Source organism: Euprymna scolopes, chromosome 14 (assembly GCF_053919585.1).
Source record: "Euprymna scolopes isolate OS-2025 chromosome 14, ASM5391958v1, whole genome shotgun sequence".
Classification (NCBI taxonomy): domain Eukaryota; kingdom Metazoa; phylum Mollusca; class Cephalopoda; order Sepiida; family Sepiolidae; genus Euprymna; species Euprymna scolopes.
In genome coordinates this window covers 103,887,449-103,909,906 of record NC_136495.1, presented here as the reverse complement: position 1 = coordinate 103,909,906, position 22,458 = coordinate 103,887,449, and positions in this window count along the sequence as shown.

The following is a 22,458-nucleotide window of genomic DNA, read 5'->3' as shown; positions in this document are numbered from 1 at the left end:
TCTAAGTTCCATTATTGAAACTTAAACATGTTAGATCACGTTTGAATTATGTTAAAACATATGGGAAACAACCTCAAATGTTTGGAAAAATCTAATCTGCTTAGAGGAAACGAAAATCGAAATCTTTGAAAGAAAAAACAGAAACACATCTATGGCGCAAAAATGACACCGCCTATAACAAAAAGAAAACCATCCTAGGGTAAAGTTGGCGAGGGTTCGATTGTAGTGTATTGTCCAATACAAGGTACTTGTGAACAAGACATACTCAATGGTAGAATGAATGTTTTCCAGAAATCTTCTGATTTGTTGGGACATAAACGAAATTTCGTGTTTAAGCAATGATCCCAAGTATACTGCCTACCTAACGAAAGAATGGCTTAGAAATCACGGCATTGATGTTCTTATTTGGCCCAGTAATACATACATACATATATATATATATATATATATATATATATATATATATATATATATATATATATATATATATATACACACATGTATATATGTATATTATATATTTGGGTAAGTACACATATATATATAATTGACTCTATATATATACATATAAGAAACGTATATATATATATATATATATATATATATATATATATACATATATATATACATGTATATATATACATGAATATGTATATACATATATTTACATATATATATGTATATATACATAAATATGCATACGAAGTTCTCTCGGATTCTCTCTCCTCTGATCTCGAGCGCGTGGTTCAGTGGGGGAAGATGTGGCTAGTTACCTTTAATGCATCCAAAACCAAACTCCTATCCTTACATCATCAATGCTCTGATCCCCAGCTGGCATCAATTGTGATGGATGGCTCTCGTCTGGGTGAGGCCCCGTGTTTTGACAAGCTTCTGGGTTTGACCTTTACTCCTGATCTGAAATGGAACACGTACATCAAGTCTGTTGCCAAGGTCGCAGGAAAGATGGTGGGATCCTTCTACCGCTCCAGAAGATATCTCACTACTGATGCAATTCTCTATCTATATAAAAGCCAAGTACGTCCAAGGATGGAATACTGTTGCCATATCTGGGCAGGAGCTGCCAAAAACAGCCTATCATGCCTTGACAGAGTACAAAATAGACTTCGTGGTTTAGTGGGGGATGCCCTTTTCTCTACCCTGCAACCCCTCTCCCACAGAAGAGACGTTGCGAGCCTATCCTTGTTTTATCGTTATTTTCATGGCAGGTGCTCGTCTGAACTCCAATCCCTGGTCCCCCCTCGCCAATCTTTCACGAAAAACACCCGTCTAGCTGAATCCACTGTGAAAAATTTCCCCCACTATATATCTGTGCCTAAATCAAAACGCGGATTTCATGAGCAAAGCTTCTTTCTTAGAACTGCATGCCTGTGGAACTCTGTTCCGTCTGACTGCTTCCCTCCGGACTACAACTTGGATGTCTTCAAGTCTAATGTTAACAAATTCCTAATGAGCCGCCCCCCTAATAAAACACTTCATAAAATCTCCTCACTAACGTGATGTACTTACAATAACCCTTATCCCTGAGTGGCTTCCGGTCCTTGATAAGTGGTGATCACTGTGTAAAAAAAAAACGTATTTATGCATATATGTACATACATTTATATACATACATATATATGCATATATATATGCAAATATATTAACGTATATGCACACACACATATATATATATATACATATATATGCATATATATACACATATATACACCCATATATAGACACCCATATATACACACATATATATATACCAACATATATATGCATATATATACATATATACATATATACACATATACATACATATACATATATACATTTATACTTACATAAATATATATATAATTACATATGCATACATATATACATATATATGCATACACATATGCATATATAATATATACATTCATAACAGTATACACATACATCAAATATATACATAACATATATATATATATATATAAATATTATATATATACATATACATAATATATATATGCATTGTATATATATATATATGTATATATATATATATATATATATATATATATATATATATATATATATATATATATATATATATATTACTAGCAATTGGTGCCCGGCGTTGCCCAGGTGTTTTGAGGTTAATGCTGGGGAAAAACGGTCAATTTTTTAAAACTTTGACCCCTATTATGTCCTCTTAACATTTATTGTTTAGGGATCAAGTAAAGTTGATAAGTTAGATCCATGTCCAAGGAATCTATATCTAAAATATCACGTGTTTACTGTTTAGACCCAAAATTGTAGGAGGAGTTTGGTAGAGTTCTAAAAGGTCAAATCATTGGATATTGACCACTTAATCGCCAAATTTCTGTCGAAAACCTATCACATCGATTTTCCCAAATCTTAGTACCCTGTATATCAAATTTCGAATCTCTAGGCTTAAAATTGACAGAGTTTTAGCGTAGGGAAATGCACACAGACGCACAGACACACACAGACACTATCACTTATATATATATATATATATATATATATATTTATATAAACATGTGTGTAGCATCAAGCAGTCGAAACGACTATTGATCAGCGCCGTATTAAGATGTTGTTATAAACATAAACATCATATATATAAGGATAATAGTACGCCATATATATAACAAAAGACCATTATTTACTCAAGTGAAAGGAAAACCCGGGGGAACTTTACCCAAAAATAAATCTATATTTTTTGTTGTGTGTATTGATAGTCTTATAAGCGAGTAATTGTTAATTCAGCCATCTTGATTCTTAACCAAACAGAAAGTTCAAGTAGGGGTTTTCCCTTTTTTTTGATAGCGAGGCCAAATTTCTCGAATTTGGCCTTTTTTTAAAGCAGTTTGGCCTTCAAAATTTCTGTTTGGCCTTTTTCTTCACCGATGAAATCTGGGGACGCAACGGGAATTTTCGGCAAAAAAATGTTGTTACTATGCACATCTATGTATTGAAATACAATTTGTGGAAAAATTTCTGGAAAAACTAATGGATGGTTACCTCGCAATAGTCCGGACAATTCGCTAAATTATCGCGTCATAACCTTAAATCTCGAATTTTTGTGCATTTTTTTTGGGGGGGGGCTAATATTGCATAATAGTGTCCATTTAATAGTATTATCTTGAAAAAATAAAAAAAATAAGGAACATTACAAAAAAAAAGAACAACAAAAGTGTGCCGTATTTTTAAAAGTTTTATTGCGTTGTTTTTATTTGCTTAATGGCGGCCGTGATGTCGGAGGTTCGATTGTTAGATTGTAAGTTTCGTATTTTTTTAATTTGTAAATCGCAAGTTAGGAAAAAATTAAACCCTTCCAATAAATAAAGCCATAATATTTTATGGTAAAGTTAAGAGCCTACGAACCATAGTTTTTTAGGAGATGTGATTATTGGATTAACCAATCAGAAATCGTCTGTGGCACACACATCTCTGTGTTTTATAGATATATAGATGTATATATATACATTCTATATATACCCAATTTATATATATATATACATACTATATTTATACAGTTATATATATACAAAATATATCATTACATAATATATGTATATATATATACATAATATATGCAGAGAATATATATACACATAATATATATATAATATATATCTAATATATGCGCAATATATATATAGATATATAATATATAGATTATATATATACATGTACATAATGCATATATACATAACATATATATTTATAAATATATATACATAATGCATATATACATTCATAATATACATATAATATATATACATACATAATGTATATATATTAATAATCTATATATAATATATATACATAATATATATATATATATAACATACATATATGTACATATTATACATATATTTACATAGTACATATATATATAATATACATATATATATATTAATAATAATGATATATATATATAATATATATACATAATATATACACATAATACATATACATGATATACATGCATAATACATATATATAATATATATATATACACACTATATACATAATATCTATATCTACATCATATATATACATAATACATATACATATATATATATACATACACATAATATATATACATATCCACATACAAATATATATATATACATACATATATCTATATACACCTACATATTTCTACAAATACATATATATATATATACATGCATCTATATATATACTAGAAAAAGTACAAAACACAACCTACAGAAAATGGACTCTGATTTATGAAAATATGATAGGTTATGAAAAGGATGTATTGTAAATTTGGGGTGAATTTGAGGGCGTCAAAACCGAAGCAGACTATAATAGAAGTAAAATAAAACAGATAAACCCCATAATTTATTATACCATACCTGTTCACACCGAAACACTTATCACAATATTCTGTGGATCTATATTATAAAACCTTGTCAAACTTGGGGACATATTTTCATTCTATGGGGCTCAGGTTCGAATGAACATCCCATAATTTTATTATACCATATTTATTCAAACTGAAACAAAATTGTCAAAATATACTTACTCAGATAAATGAGGAAAGTCTTTATTAAAGTGTGTGTGCCTATTTCCATTCTATGGAGGCCAAGCGCGAACGCAGACCCCACAATTTTATCATACACTCCATATTTAAGTTAAAACATACTTATCAAAGTAGTCTTGTGTACATCTTTATCAAAAAACAATTGTACATGCTATTTTTTTAAATTTTTATTTCTTTGTTTACATATTTTGTGGACCAAGCGCGAACGAAGACCCTACGATTATATAAACCACTGTTCTGCCAGGTTAAACACACCCATTCCTGTGAGTCGATACATCTTCTATCATTATATGTAATCATTTTTGTTTAAATAGTCAATCATATAGAGCCTATTTGTGACCAGACACACACACACACATTCAGCTTTATATAATAGATATATATCTATATGTACATGATGAGTGCAACGTCTTGTATATATATATATATATATATATATATATATAAATGTATATATATATACATGTATATATATATATATTCTTTATGTAAATACAGTCATATCTAGCTATGATGTACAGAGCTTATTAATCATATTTGGTTTCATCTGTCAAGAAAAATTTAGATAAAAAATTACAAAAGTGTCAGGCCTTTTTCAAATTATATGAGAGAAAACTCCTATGACTGACAATAAGCAAATATTAAATTTCTCATGAGTTAAAATTAATTACAAAAAATCAAGGTTTCTTTTAAATGATGAAGGAAAGTCTAAAAGGATAAAGTTAGTGAAAGAAGAAGGTAATATAAGATAAAGAGTGTCTGAAAAAGGGGGGCAATCAATGAAAAGGAGTTTAAACAGTTTTCCTTGTTACAGAGGACGACGATTCTAAAGATTCCAACTGTTTAAATTGTTACGACTATCGACAAAAAAGTAAATTGGGTCAACTAGTGTATCAATTATATCTTTCCTTCGATTTTTTATTCATATATTTTTTTTATTTATTCTTGTTCTTTTTTTAAATCTTTTTTTTTTAAGTAAGTTTTACTTTTTCTACCGGATTGGATATACGTTATGCCTTCTAATTGTTAAATTTACAAAACATATCAGACCGTTTTATTGAACTATCTAACAATGTATACACAAAATGATAGTTAATGAAATGTAACAATAAATAAACAAATAAATCAATAAAAATTATTAAACGAACACCTATTATCCAACACATTTAATAAAAATAGGCACACATCCTTAAAGTAAGCATATGATTATATAAGGCAATAGCGTTTATTCGACACTTAAGGAAATAATGGTCCAGTTAGTCCAATATAATTCAAGACGATGGAGAAGACAATTGAACATTTTTTCTATGAAACTTCAGATCATGGAAATATTACCCTAAAGTATTAATAAAAATGACTTCAGTTGTTTACTTCAAAAATAAAATATAGAGCATTAAACACACATAAACATGTATACTATAAATATAACCTGATAATATTTAAGAGAAATTACATGGATGGATTAATTGACATATACATAATATCTAATGACTAGTTTGCAGTTCGGAGACGGAAGTGTTGTTGTGATAAGTGATTTCTCTACTAATTCGCACTTTTTATTTTTAGATTCAAATATTAATAACTACATTTTATTTCAGTATTGAATTTATGTATTTCTGTTTTATTAAATGTTTTTCTCGTCCATAAATGTTTCTCGTCCATAAATGTTTATTTATCTACCGAGTTGATTGCAAAAATAGATTACCTAATTGTACTCATTTTTAGTTCGTGAGAGGGGAATCTATCACCATACTTTCCCTTAAACACGTCTGTTGGACTTTTATTAAGTACAATACTTAATAGTTTTTTGTTTTTTTTTAATGGAGAGTAGAAAACGCATTGTGGATGCGTTATCGGCAGCTCCTGTTACTCTCGCTTCTTCTTATTTGCCCCTCAGTCCTCATTTTTTAATGAGTGATTTTTCTGACAAAGGGAGAAGAAAAAGCTGTTTACTAGGTTGGCAGTATTTTGCGCGAACAGTTGGCAGAGTTGGTGGAAATTTTCTGTTTCTATGTCTATCCTTGTAGCCATGTCACTAGTAAGGGTGCTGGAGGTAAACGTTTTGTCTGGGCTGACGTTATCCGCCTGATAGTCAGGGACCCGAACCTTGGATTAACTACTAAGGAGGTTGTCCTATCAGCAGGTGCAAAGTACTGGAGCTGCTGTATTGCCATTTGGTGAATGGAATCTGGACCATGCAGTAGCTTCTGGTGGGGCCTCTCGATGCCATACTAGTGGGTAATTGTTACGGCTTTACCTTATCATGTGCTACAAAAAAAAAAATTCTTCGTTTCTTTTTCTCTCTTAGTTTCCCCTCTCTGTCCTGCTCTAAGTATATCTGACGACCTAGTCCACAAATACAAAAATTTCATCATGGCAAGTTTCAAGAAAAAATACACGATTAAACCCGGTTCTTCAACTTCCAACGTAGACCCCTACTACCATGTCTCCTTCTCCAACATCAGGGGTCTTCGTTCTAACCTTCCAGAGGTTGAAACCCAATTACAGGAGACTAAACCAGACCTTTTATTTTTAAGTGAAACTGGCATTGGACAGGCTATTTCCCTAGATGAGTTTGCAATTACAGGATACTCTAACTTAACTTCTAAATCTGACCCCCAAGATCGCCATGGTCACGGAATATGTGCCTATATTAAAGATAGCTTTCCATGTGGGAGGGACATCTCCAGGGAAGATCCTAACTTACCATATATATGCGTCCGGGTTGCTTTAGCTCACACTACTGCATTTATATTTACTCTCTATCGCCCCCACAACAGCGGAGTTACTATCTTTCAAAGCATATCTGAGAAAATTGACCAAGTCCTTTCTGCTTATCCTTCAGCTAACATTCACGTATGTGGAGACTTCAATGTTCACAACGTCGGATGGTTGACCCACTCAAACAAGACCGATGATGAGGGGAGGTTCTGTCATGATTTCTCCATTGCCTATGACCTCACTCAGATTGTTCAGGAACCTACCCGTGTGCCCGATAATGACGGCCAGTATGCGAGCCTACTAGACCTTTTCTCACAACTTGCCCTGAACTATGTTCAGTTTCTGTTCTGTCGCCTCTTGGATCTTCCGACCACTCTGTTGTATCAATAAAGATAAAAATGAAATGTAATAAGTCCCCAGACGTACCTCTCCATCGTTCAGTAGATCGATACACTAAGGCTGACTGGGATAGCTTCCGTACATTTATATCTGATCTACCTCTGCATTCCATATTTAAAAAGGATGTGTCCTCTATAGTATTAGACCTGACTGAATGGTGAATTGTAGGTATTGACCATTTCATACCCTCTAAAAAGTTTCAGCAAAAACCTAACAGCCAGCCATGGTTCTCTCCAGAATGTGCTGCTGCCATTGCGCACAGAAATCACTTTTTCCACTGCTTTAAACGTAATAGATGTATGGAAACTAAAGCCGTTTTCAGGACTGCCAGCAACCATTGTAAGAAAGTAATAAGGAACGCAAGAGAGTTGTATGCTCAATCTGTTAAGTCCAAAGTAGCTGAGTAGCGGCTTGGTTCCCACCAGTTTTGGCAAATAGCAAACAGAATCCTGAACAGAAGCGTGTGCTCCATCCCAACTATTATCAATGGACCTGAGGTAATCTCGTCAGCATCAGACAAAGCCAAACTCTTGTCAAGAACTTTGCAGCTAATTCTACCATTTGCGACCAAGACTGCCAACCCCCAATATTTCCTCCTGTATAAGGAAACACGCTATGTGATATACGTATATCTGTACGTGATGTTGCGAAGCTAATCAAAAACCTTGATTCGAGTAAAGCAACTGGCCCTGACGGTATTTCAATGATAGTACTCAAAAAATTACAACCTGAACTAGCGCCCATACTTACAAAACTGTTTAAACGTTGTCTTAAGGAGAATAGTTTCCCCATCTCCCTGGAAAATCTCATCAGTATGCCCTGTATTTAAGAATTCAGGTGATCGCTCATCCCCCTCTCAGTAGAGGTCAATAAGTCTTCTGTGCGTCATGAGTAAGTTGCTAGAATCTGTGTTAAATAGAGAAGTAATCAACCATCTCAACAAAAATAACCTTCTTAGTGACACTCAATATGGTGTCCGTTCTGCTAGATCTACAGCAGATGTGCTTACAGTTATATCGCATAGGATTAGCAAATCTCTCGACGGTGGCAATCTTTCTAGGGCAATTGCTCTTGACATATCAAAGGCCTTTGATAGGGTATTGCATAAAGGTTTACTTCATAAGATTGCTAGCTATGGTGTAGCTTGAAAAGTCTTCTCAATTATTAAATCATTTCTTTCTGATAGGTTCATAAGAGTAGTAGTTGAGGGGCAAAAATCAGAAGCTCACAGTATTAATGCCGGTGACATTCAGGTATCCATCCTGGGCCCAACTCTTTTGCTGATCTACATTAATGATCTTCCAAATCATATCCTTACATCATTTGTAGACATTTATGCTGACAACATTACCATTTATGGTACCACATCTAAGACAGTAAACGACCAAGTTCTCTCCAATTCTCTCTCCTCTGATCTTGAGCACGTAGTACAATGGGGAAAGGAGTGGCTGGTTACTTTTAATACATCTAAAACCAAGCTTCTCTCTTTACATCATCGACATTCTAATCCACATTTGTCATCAATTGAAATGAATGGCTCTCGTCTTCAGGAGGCCTCAAGTTTTGACAAGCTTCTGGGCTTCACCATTACTCCTGATCTTAAATGGAACACGTACATCAAATCTGTTGCCAAGGCCGCTGGAAAAATGGTGAGATCTTTCTATCGATCCAGTAGATATCTCACTGCTGATGCTATTCTCTATCTATATAAGAGCCAGGTACGTCCAAGGATGGAATACTGTTGCCACATCTGGGCAGGAGCTGCTAGAAAGGACTTGTCCTGCCTTGATAGAGTTAAAAATAGACTTCGTAGCCTCGTAGGAGATGTCCTTTTCTCCTCCTTGCAACCTCTATCTCACAGAAGAGATGTTGCGAGTTTGTCTCTGATGTATCGTTATTTTCATGGAAAGTGTTCGACTGAGCTTCAATCTATGGTCCCCCCTCGCCAAACTTTCACAAGAAACACTCGTCTAGCTGTAAACACTATCAATAATTTCCCCCACTCTTTATCTGTGCCTAAACCTAAACGTAGATTCCATGAACAAAGCTTCGTTCTTAGAACTGCACGCCTGTGGAATTGTCTTCCGTTTTCCTGCTTTCCGGCTGACTACAATATGGTTGTGTTCAAGTCTGAACAGATACTACACTTTGAGGTATTCATTGTCTCCCCCACTGAGCAAATTAGGCACAAGGCCGATTTTTAAAGTGAGGAGTGAAGTGGAAATGGGGTCCAACTCCCCGGGTGTAGGGGGGGCTGGATAGTGACAATTGGTATGAAGGGTTGCCCCTACATTGACCAAGGTCTTATATGTGGGGTTGCCCCCACATATTGTCCTTGCTTGTAGTATCTGCCGGAACAGATACTATACTTTGATCCCGGTCCAAAGCTCAAGAACAACCGAAAAAGGCTAGGTATTTACTTGCTCCCCCACCGAGCAAATTAGGCACACGGCCGATTTTTAATGGGAGGAGTGAAGGGGAAATGTGACCAGCTCCCCGGGGAGTAGGGAGCTGAATAGTGACAATTGGTATGAAAGGTTTCCCTACATTGACCAATGTCTTATATGTGGGGTTTCCCCCACATATGGTCTTTGCTTGCTGAATCTGCCGGAACAGATACTACACTTTGATCCCAGCCCGAAGGTCAAGAACAACAGAAAAAAGGACAGCCGCTTTTCTATTTATTGTATTTATTTGCTTCCCCACCAAAGCAAATTAGGCACAAGGCCGTTTTTAATGTGGGATAAAAACCAGCTCCCCTAAAAGTAGGCAAAAGGGGGCACCCTGGATACCAAAAATAATAATTGTCCCCTCAATTGACTGGTACAAATCACCTTATGTGCAGCATCTGCAGAACAGACACTACACTTTGATCCCGGCCCGACGGGCAAGAACAACAGGGTATTTTTTTGCTTCCCCACTGAGCAAATTAGGCACAATGCCGTTTTTTTAATGTTGAGAGTGAAGAGGAAATGGGGACCAGCTCCCCGGGGAGTAGGAGAACTGGATAGTGACAATTGGTATGAAGGGGTTCCCCTACATTGACCAAGGTCTTATATGTGGGGTTGCCCCTACATATGGTCTTTGCTTGCAGTATCTTCCGGAACAGATATTCCACTTCGATCCCGGCCCGGACGCCAAGAACAGCAGAAAAAAGGCAAACCTCTTTTCTATTTAATTTAAAAAGCAAATATAATTTTCTTATATATCGGTTGTGGAATTGCATTCATTGCAAAATACCTAGCTAAGTTGCATATTCTTTTAATTAATTCCCTATTGGTAAAGTTGCATCTTCATTTTAATTAATTCCCTATTGATTTTCCGATTTTCTAATGGGATGATCATCTTTAGTTAACTATTACGTGTAATTATATTCATACATATATTCTACTTGATTTATACTTGCATAATATTTGCGTAAAATGTTTATAGAAAACATAAAATTGTTTCCATATATATTCATGTATACGTATATATTTTTTTTAGTCTAGCTATCTTTCTCTCTCTCTCTCTCTATATATATATATATATATATATATATATCTATAAAAGTGAACGTATCTGTGCGTATGTCTGTGTGTTTTTGTGTGTACATTTTCCTACGCAATAACCTTGTCAATTTAAAGTCTATCAAACTCGAAATTTGATATACCGGGTACTGAGATTTGGGAAAATCTGTGTAATTTGTTTTCGGCCAGAAATTTGGCTATTAAGGCGTCAACTTAAACGATTTGACCTTTGAGAACACTAGCAAACTCCTCCGAGAATTTTAGGTCTAAACACATGAAATTTTAGATATAGGTTCCTTGGACATTGATCTAACTAAACAACTTGATTTGAGCCTAAAACAGTAAATGTTATGGGCCATAATAGGGGTCGAAGTGAAAAATAATTTGTCCTCTGCGGTTTCTATCAAATTACTTAGCCACTTTCTGGTCTAAACATTTGAAATTTTACATAAAGGGTAGTCAAAGATAGTGCAAGTTTTATAATCGGTTTTGGTCGAAATTATTTTAGTTATCAATATATAATGTATGTGTGTAAGCATGTTTGCATGTGCGCGTAAAACTCTCGACTGGCGCCACGGATTATTACAAAATCAGTATCGTTTTGAAGTTCGACCTTATAGACGACAAATATCGAAAAATTGCTAAAAACATAAATATCTTCACCTCCAACTGGGGGGGGTGTCGCTTTTTTCGCCGATATGTTTTAAAGACATCCTCTCCTTTCTATTGTCTAGCCTTAATCAAACCTACGTCACTTTCGGTGTGATGGTGGTCGCAACGACAAAGACGACAGGTTGTTTTCCCGTTCTTTTCGCCCTTCGCGGTACGGGTTCGAACCTTCCTACCATTTTTTTTTTTTTTTTTGCTCAACGCACACATCCAAACACCCGGGAAACGCCAGGCTGAAATGCTAGTATATCTATAAAAGTGAACACGTATGGTTGTCTTTTCTCTATGGTAGTTAAGGAAGACTATTATACAGAAAGGCATTCCTTTACATATTCACCTTTTTTAATATAAACATATGCACATAACCTTATGAACAGTGCATAAGGTCCGAGAAAAGCCGAGTGGAACTGCTAGTCTATATATCCTTAAAAGCGAACCTGTCTGTGTATATGTGTCTGTGTATCTGCTTGTGTGTGTGTACATTTCCCTACGCAATAACTCTGTAAATTTTAAGTCTACAGACTCAAAATATGATATACAGTGTACTGAGATTTGGGAAAATCTATGTGATCAATTTTGGACCAGAAATTTGGCTGTTAAGGGGATCACGATATAACCTTTGCGAACTCTACCAACCTACTCCGCCTAATTTGGGTATACACACTTGAAATTTAAGATATGGGTTCCTTGGACATGAGTCTTACTAATTAACTTTATTTGAGCCCAAAACAATAAACGTAAAGGGACCATAATAGGGGGCATAGTTCAAAAAATTACCTTTGCAGTCTCTACCAAATTACTCAGACAATATCTTGTTTAAACATTTGAAATTTTACATAAAGGTATTCAGAGATAGGGCAAGCTTTTTACTCGGCTTGCGTCGAAAATTTGAGCTACAAATATATAAATATATGTATGTATGCTTGCATGTCTGCCTAAAACTTTTGACAGCGGCGACGGATTTTCACAAGATCAATGACGTTTTGAAGCTTGACCCTTCACACGACAAATACCGAAAAATTGGGTAAAAAACATTAATTTCTTCACCCTCAACAGGGCACTTTTCAACAGGAAGGGGTCGGGTTTTTTCGACGATATTTTCGAAAATCATCCCCTCTTTTTGATTGTCTAGCCTTTATTTAAAATTACATCCCTTCTTGTTTGACGATGGTCGTAACAGCAAAGACGTCACATTTTTCGCGTTCCTTTTCTCCTTCGCCGTACGGATTTCAGCCTGGTTTCCTACTATCACTTTTTTTTTGCTCAACACCCACTCCCCCAAGCACTCGGCCAGCGAAATATACATACACATATTTATAATATTCACTATATATATATATATATATATATATATATATATATATATATATATATGTGTGTGTGTGTGTGTGTGTGTGTGTGTGTGTGTGCGTGTGTGTGTATTTATTTATAAACATGTTTTCTAACTATATAATCCAAGGCATCTAAACATTCTCTTCAAAGTAAGATTCGGCTTTTGGTAAACAACCGTGCGTTACTAACAATTCGGTTTTAGCAAACAGTCATTAATTTCGTTTATGAAGGTAAACATGGATTTTTTATATGAGAAATTAATTCTAATGCGAATATCATGCGCTACACTGACTTTGGTTTAAAAGCCCAATTCAACTTATTTGGACAGAAGTTCAACGCCCGTGATAAATCATTAATGCAGCTTTTAACATGGATGCTTCAATGTAGGTTCCATTGATAAAGGAACCACGTTAATCGCTGCGGGTAATAGACGTTGTCTCCTAATTATTCTCGTTTCTAAAAGGAGGGTTAGAGAATGAATTGGCTAGAAATTATAGGATACTTGCACAATGTTTGTGTAGAATTAAGCGGGTTCGTTTCCATGTACGTATGGTTTCATGCCAGGGAATTCTTATTGATTGTATATGTTTTTGCATAAGATAGTATTCCAAAGATTCTGATTATTTGTGTTAATTCTATTTTTAAAAAAATGTTCGCTCTACACCGTGTTCTGAAAAATAACTCATATGCAAATAGCATGTTGAATATTTCTGCTCAGTTTACCTATGTGAGAATTTTAAAATCTAAATTATAAGACAGAGTATTTCTTATACTTTCCGCAATAGTAGAAGTAGCTTACAAAATAAATGTGTTTTTTTTAATATAATTATCAGGAAAATAACACATGAATAGAATAAAAATGTATTGACAAGAACATACCCATAGGTTAATTGTTCCAACTGTCAATGTGAAATCTCTGTTGCCTCTCCGGATATAAATTCTGACCTGATGCCTCACCTTCCAGTATGTATTTATATGGATGAGTTCATTCGTTGGTAATTTTGGGACAGCAACGATTAATTAATATTACATAGACTAAATAGCTGGTTAGATTAACAAAATACGCGATTAAAATACTTATGTAGGATACCGAGTGTATACGTATGATATTGTCTGTTAAGGTTAACATTACAACCATGCATTGCTGATTAGAAATGGATAAGTTGGCATAACAAATATATTCATGACTTTTCTAATTAAATATATTAATTTAATACACTATTAACAGTGACAATTGTTCTTAAAATTATATTTAGGTACGAGGGGCGTGCAATAAGTAATGCCTCTGGCCCATTTTCAGTTGTCTGATCGAGCTGAAATGTAGCATGTGCAATGATTTATATCTCTACGGTTTATGTGGCAAATCACAGTTCTGTACTAACTGTGGTTTCTGTTTTACACCTGGGCGCATCACTATGATCGAGAGACCAAAGCCCAGTGAGTGCAGTGGAAGCACTTGAACTCACCACCTCCAAAGAAGGCAAGGGTGCGACCCTCCACTGGCAAGGCCATGCTCACAGTCTTCTGGGATCAGGACGGAGTAGTGATGACAGATTTCCTGGCGAAGCGTACCAAAATTACAGGAATTTATTGTGCTTTACTTTTGAGGAAATTAAAGGAAGCTATCAAAATCAAGAGGCATGGCAATATCAGCAAATGTAACCTCCTCCTGCAGGATAACGCTCCGGTCCACAACTCGCATATCGCCAGATCAGAAGCACGGGAGTGTGGTTATGAAATCCTCCCTAATCTCCCTTCTTTCCCGACCTTGAACTCTCTGACTTTAACCCCTTCCCAGGCATGAAGTTGTTTTTGAAAGGAAAGCGTTTCCCAGATGATGCAGCCTTGATTTCTGAAGTCACGTCGTTGTTGGATGCCCAACCTAGGGGGTTCTACAAAACGGTCTCCAGAGCTGCATCAAACGATGGAAGAAATGCAGACGTCTGGGTGGTTCCTATGCTGAGAAATACTAATAACTGTACCAAGTTTCGTTGCTCTACTGCTATGGAAAGTGGGTCAGGGGCATTACTTATTGCACTCCCCTCGTACATATGTGCATGCATGTTCGAATTACGAGTTTATTAAACCTCCATTTTGCTCGGGCCACAAAAATTATACTAATTTTTATTTTATTTTTTTTAATTACATTTTCACCCCAAACAAGGCACATTACCTCTTTGATGTAGGAGGCTACTATCAGGGACGTAAGCATCAGTGGTATTATGTAGGGAGTTTGGCAGCAAGATGTCGGTTCACGTTACACTTCCACTTCTACATGTCAGTACAGTTTGTGAAGCAGGGATCCGGAAGGGAATTCCAAAGTCTAGCGGCTCTGGGGAAGAATCTTCTGGGGTAGAAGGCTCTATTACATCTAGGGATCTCTACTGTGAAGGGGGTGGGATTTAGCTGCTTGTCGGGTTGGTCGGGGGTATTTACGTCGCGGGTTACAGGTTCTTGGAGGGGGTCAGAGAATTCACTGTGAAAGTACTTGTAGAACAGGCAGAGGGATGCTACATTTCGTCGATGGGACAGAGGTTGAAGCTTAGATGAAAGTTCAGGATCTATCAGATTGACGACTCTCTTTTGAACCTTGTCTAGGTGCCATAGACTACTGACAGATGCAACATCCCAAATATGACAACAATATCCATACATGCGCCAATGATAGCCTTATATAGGTACAGGAAAATTTCGGGCGCTAGTGGCTTTCTAGCACGGTTGAGAGAACCCATCTTCTTCGCAGCGGTCATGGCAATATTCTCAATGAAATTGTTCTAACTTATGTTTTCAGTGAATGTTAGGTCATGGACCGTAAAGATGTACTTGCAGATAAATATTCATTGGTTATTGCTATTGATTGTAGAGAAGGTTTCTTGTAATTATCGAAGGAAACAAGTTTAGTCTCGGCAACATTGAATGTGGCCATCCATTTTTTTCCCGATTCCACTACAGATCAGAGATCATCTTCTAGTGTTTCTGCCATTTCTTTTGATATGTCTTCATTAATTTTCATATCGTGTCTGGTATAGAGCGTGGTGTCATCAGCATATATACCCATCTCACAGACACGTTTGTCATGGAGGACATTTATGAATATTAGGAATAATAGAGGTCCAATGATAGATCCTTGAGGCACTCGCGGATTTATATCATATTGTTTAGATTTACGACCGTCGAGGACAACCTGGATTTTCTCTTATCTAAGAAGGGTTTAATTTATGTTATATATTCTTCCAGTGATACCATATGAGCAGACCTTCATGCCGTTCCCCGTCAAAAGCCTTAGATATATCTAGAACTACCGCTATACCCTCCCCTGGTTTGTCCAGTGAATGGTATACACACTCTGAGATTAGTTAGACTGTCTGCTGTGGACCGGTCTTTCCGACATGCATATTGTTTGTCAGTCAGAAGTTTAGCATCTGTAAGGTGATGGACTAGAGCTCGAGCTTGGTTAAATATGGTCTCAACTATTTTGGCGAAGAGTGGGAGGAGGCCAATGAGGCGATAATTTACTGGATCAGTTCTTTCGCCATCATTCTTGAAAACTGGTACTACAGGAGCTGTTTTACAGCAGGCACGAAAGCAAGCTTTCTATACTACTACTACTACAAAAAGCGTAATTATAATAAAATATACATGAACTCATCTAAAGAATGTGGAACATAATATCTGATTGCATTCATAGGCTTATTCTGCTCTTGATAAATTTGCCACTCAGTTTATACAAGGAATATTGGCCTCCTGGAACGTAATTCTCATAACGAAATTCACTTACACTTTTCAAAACTTCAAAACGAAGAGGAATTGATAGCAAGAGTGTTTCAAGATCTTCATAATTGACATGCGGATATACAATGGCTATGTGAACGAGCATTTTAACACTAAAAAATGAAGCTTTGAATGAATAGATTATCTTGATTTTAAATAAGTTACCTGGACAAATAAATTATATCCTTCATTTGATGCTATCTGGTCGCACGAACAGATTGTAAACTATCCGTCAGAGTTTTTGCATAGTCTACGAACAGCCTACACCTATAGAAATCCGCTATTTCAAAATCCAACACATTCACCTTTGGACAACGCTGTCCACAGGATTTAACATAACCACAAAGCCAGACAACACCATGACACATAAGAAAAGAAAAAAGGGGGAAATATATTGTATTGTTTTTAAGGAAATATCCTGATGAAGACTTTTATGCCGAAAATTTTAAATTTTAAATAAATAAATATCTGTTTATTTAAAAACACAACTCCGCACGGTATCGTTCTTTCTAACACTACATTTTAAATTATCGAAGGCATATTTTTCATGGTGGAAAGAATCTGTGGAGAGATGTTCGAAATAAGAATTCGGACTTTTTAGCAATTGGATCATAGGAAAATGACACTACTTATGTTGTAAATTTCAATTTTTACCGGACAGTGCCAATACTGGCAAGCATTAGCAAATTAAACTGATCAATGCACAGAATATGAATCCTACTTTTTTCCTTGCTGACCCTTACAAGTTTCAGTTTTATTTTGCGAAAGTGTATATTGAGTAGAAAATCAGAAAATCATAGTGAACAATGTAGACAACAAAATTACATCTAGGACGTGAACTCCTGGATACCAACTTCTAATAAGAATATTCTCAGAGTGGGATTTTGATGATAAGTCATTTATGAGACATTATAATAAACATTTCATTACTTTCGTAATTTTAGCCAAAGAAAAATTGCCATAGCAATTTCTAGCGAAAAATACATTTTATTTCAAATAATCTGGTTCAACGTTTTCCTAATTTTTCATTTCTCTGGGTGTTTCTACTTGATAAAAAGTGGGGCATTTTCTTAACATTACATAATTACAGTTTGCTTAGTCCACACAAACTAATACAAATTAATTGTTTAATATTTATTTTAGTGAAACATTATATCGTGCGGGTCCTTTTTTATTTTTTCTTCTCAGCATTTTTTAGTTTGTTAAAATAATTTCATGCTAAATGTCTTAGCCTATATCATTATTAGTAATTTGCTGTAACCACACATGCTATACCATGAGAAAAACACTTTAGAACACATCTTCTGAAATACAATTAAGTTTCTCGCATGACTTATTTTAAAGCTGGTAGAAACATTACAGGCTGTGAATTGCCAAGTTTTGACCTAAGTATTCAATTGTTGATATTTCATATTTTAATGCAATTTTTTTAGGGTAATATATTTAAACGTGATGTTTTTTTTTTTTTACAACGATACTTTCTAAAAATTTAAAAGTATCACAATTAGTTGAAATGTTTTGAAACGAATATCATTTTTTTTGTTGTTGCAAAAGATGCGGGGAGTGCGTTTTCTTAAAAAAAATGTAATTCCAAGAAATGGATATCTTTATTTTTTTACAGATTTTTTTTCATACCATTATATTATATACATTTTAAAATAAACACTCTAATTGAAATATCAAGTCGTTGTTTATGTTATATTTATTAAACCCCACTGTTTTATGTCCGATATCGGCAAAATCCGTTTTACTTTTGTTAGAATCTTACAGTTTACGCACTGTCACTAACCACAATGTTGCCCGGAATAAGAACCTTTTTTTCTCTTGCCCACTTCCTATATAATGTAAATAGAGCAATTGTGGTAAGGGGTATATTATTTCAATCGACGCTGATCAGGATTAAAGTACACCCGGATAAGACATTACATGCAATTTCACTGATATTTAATTTTACATTGCTGCGAGCATACCCCCCCAAAAAAACCTAGATAATACAAACCTATTTCTAAAAAAATAAACAAAAAGAAATTACTGTTATGCTTTTATGTTTGCATTTAATGTAGTTTATATTTTCTTGCCTACACACGAGAAACAGTTACACAAAAGGTCAATTGTTAATGTTGGGAATATCCAGGAACTGCCCAAACCTAAGTTGTATGGAACATCACTTCTTTTTTACAAAAATCGTATCGGTGTTGCTTTACAACATCCTAGATAGAGCAGGGGTGTTTAAGCGCAGCGTGTCCTGGTGGTTAGTCAATCAAACATTACCAATATCCTCTTACACTATTAAACTTATATCCGGGCAGTAATTCAGTGCTGGCCATTGATGCGAGGATTGGTCAATTTCTCGCGTCGAGATGTTTGCAAAGCGATGGCAACATACATTTAACAGATGTCACATACTTTAGCGATGTCACCATACATTTAACAGATGTCCCAAGCGATGTCAACATACATTTAACAGATGTCACAAGCGATGTCAACATACATTTAACAGATGTCACAAGCGATGTCAACATACATTTAACAGATGTCACAAGCGATGTCAACATACATTTAACAGATTTCACAAGCGATGTCAACATACATTTAACAGATGTCCCAAGCGATGTCACCATACATTTAACAGATGTCCCAAGCGATGTCAACATACATTTAACAGATGTCCCAAGCGATGTCAACATACATTTAACAGATGTCACAAGCGATGTCAACATACATTTAACAGATGCCACAAGCGATGTCAACATACATTTAACAGATGCCACAAGCGATGTCAACATACATTTAACAGATGTCACAAGCAATGTCAACATACATTTAACAGATGTCACAAGCGATGTCAACATACATTTAACAGATGTTACAAGCGATGTCAACATACATTTAACAGATGTCACAAGCGATGTCAACATACATTTAACAGATGTCACAAGCGATGTCAACATACATTTAACAGATGTCACAAGCGATGTCAACATACATTTAACAGATGTCACAAGCGATGTCAACATACATTTAACAGATGTCACAAGCGATGTCAACATACATTTAACAGATGTCACAAGCGATGTCAACATACATTTAACAGATGTCACAAGCGATGTCAACATACATTTAACAGATGTCACAAGCGATGTCAACATACATTTAACAGATGTCACAAGCGATGTCAACATACATTTAACAGATGTAACAAGCGATGTCAACATATATTTAACAGATGTCACAAGCGATGTCAACATACATTTAACAGATGTCACAAGCGATGTCAACATACATTTAACAGATGTATATCACAAGTAGACTAATGACTTTTTTGACTTCCTTTTCTTCTTTTGAGTTTTAGCTTCGCGCCTGGCAACTTTTGCTATTTTTCTACTATTTTCATGTTTTAAAGGAGATTGAATGTATAAATAGCTTTAGTATACACCTTCTCTTTACCCGGGCAACGCCGGGTTTCTCTGCTAGTCTGATATAAACTGTCTCTAGCTATCCTAGTCAGTCACAGAGTATCGGCATACTGTACGAACGATAGTTACAGCTGAGGACCTATTACATTTGGTTTTAATCTTAGCACAGACAGCTGGGTAAACTAAAGATTCTAGAGGAGACAGCACAGAAGATGAACACAGTTCTGAGCAAATTAAATTTTACACCACTTACATACTACCTGTCCAAGACAACAATGTCTGCTTTCCAACATGCTCGTAGATATGGCTGTGCGTAGACGGTTTCCGGCGCAATTATGTCTTGCTGATTTTAAAATACGTAGCTATTTGATTTACATTCATCTGCTTCTTCATGGCAATCATTTACAAGTGGAATGTATATGACACCTTCCACTATCAAACATTTTTAAATGACATTAGATGTATGTCTGTACATATATTTCAATGTTGAACCGTTATTATAAATTTAAGGATTTATATCACTACTTAATAATAAATTTCATTGGCGTAATGCATATAATTAAGGGATTTTGTTTCTTGTAGTTTAGGAAAATAGATACATGAGGTATTAAATATCACGTTTAATCAACTAACACTAACACTAGAACATGCGTTAACTGAGTAGTAGTGCAACTATATTTACATTCTAAACCGCACAAAGTCGAATTATATCAAGATAATTAAAAATGAGTGATGACATCATGAATACACTTGATAGGGTATTAATAGAGAATCCTGAATAACCCCTGAATAAATGATAACCTAAACATAATCAAGTGTAAGTAATTCACACTTTTATCTGATATATATATATATATATATATATATATATATATATATATATATATATATATATATATGTTACATGAGTATAGGTTTGAAATGAAGTCTTATTGATTAAAATGTAAGCAATATTTGGAATTAATGTCATGAAGTCAATTTACAAACCAAGAAAAAATCTCCATGCTTGGAACAAATAGTTACGTTTAATTGATTCGATACATGCAAAGCTCTGTGTGTTGTCAATCAACAGACAAAGTTAATGTTAATTGGTTCGCAAGTTTCATTTATAACCAGGGTTGCGGAGTCGGATGAGTAAAGTCCGACTCCGACTCCGATTCCGACTCCTTGAATTCCTAAAATGCCAACTCCGACTCCTTTGATATCTTCGACTCCGACTCCGACTCTCGATTCCAACTCCGACTCCCGACTCCTTGACCACTATGTGAAAATCTATTCTGCAGATCCATATACCAGCCTCCCACACCTATTCAGCATGCATTTTAGAATTACTTTTCATGTATATCATTTTTTATATTTAACATTCACTTGTATGATGAATATACTCATATATACACTCTACCAGCTCTATTTATTTATGTATTTATTTATTTAACGTTAACTCATAACAAGGCATATCACCACTAAGACGAAAAAGGCTACTTTTTGAGACCATGTCTAGGAAAGATTAGCAAGATGTCGGTTTATGTTACATTTAAATTTCTGCATATCAGTACAACCAGGAAAGCAGGTAGCGGGAAGGGAATTCCAAAATCCAGCTGTTCAAAGGAAGCAACTATTAGAATAGAAAGCTGTTTGGCATCTAGGGACACAACAGTGCAAGGGTGAGATCTTATTGCTGAACGGGTTTGTCGGGGATATGTACGGGGCACAAATGCAACGAGTTCATCAGAACACATTCCATTAAAACATGCAAAGAAATCCAACATGGTGACGCTGGGACAAGAGCTATAGTTTAGTTGATAAAGTGGCACCAATTAGATTGAAAATTCTTTTTTGGAACTTATCCAAGATCTAAAGACTAGTGGTAGATGCACCAGCCAAGATGTGGCAACAACACTCCATAGATGAGCGAATGGTGGTCTTGTAGAGGTACGGGATACTCTCAGGTGTGAGTAGTCTTCGAGCTTGATAGAAGGAACCCACCACCTTTGCAGCAGTCTTTGCAATATCCTCTATGTATTTGTTCCAGTTCATATTGCCCACAAAGTAAAAT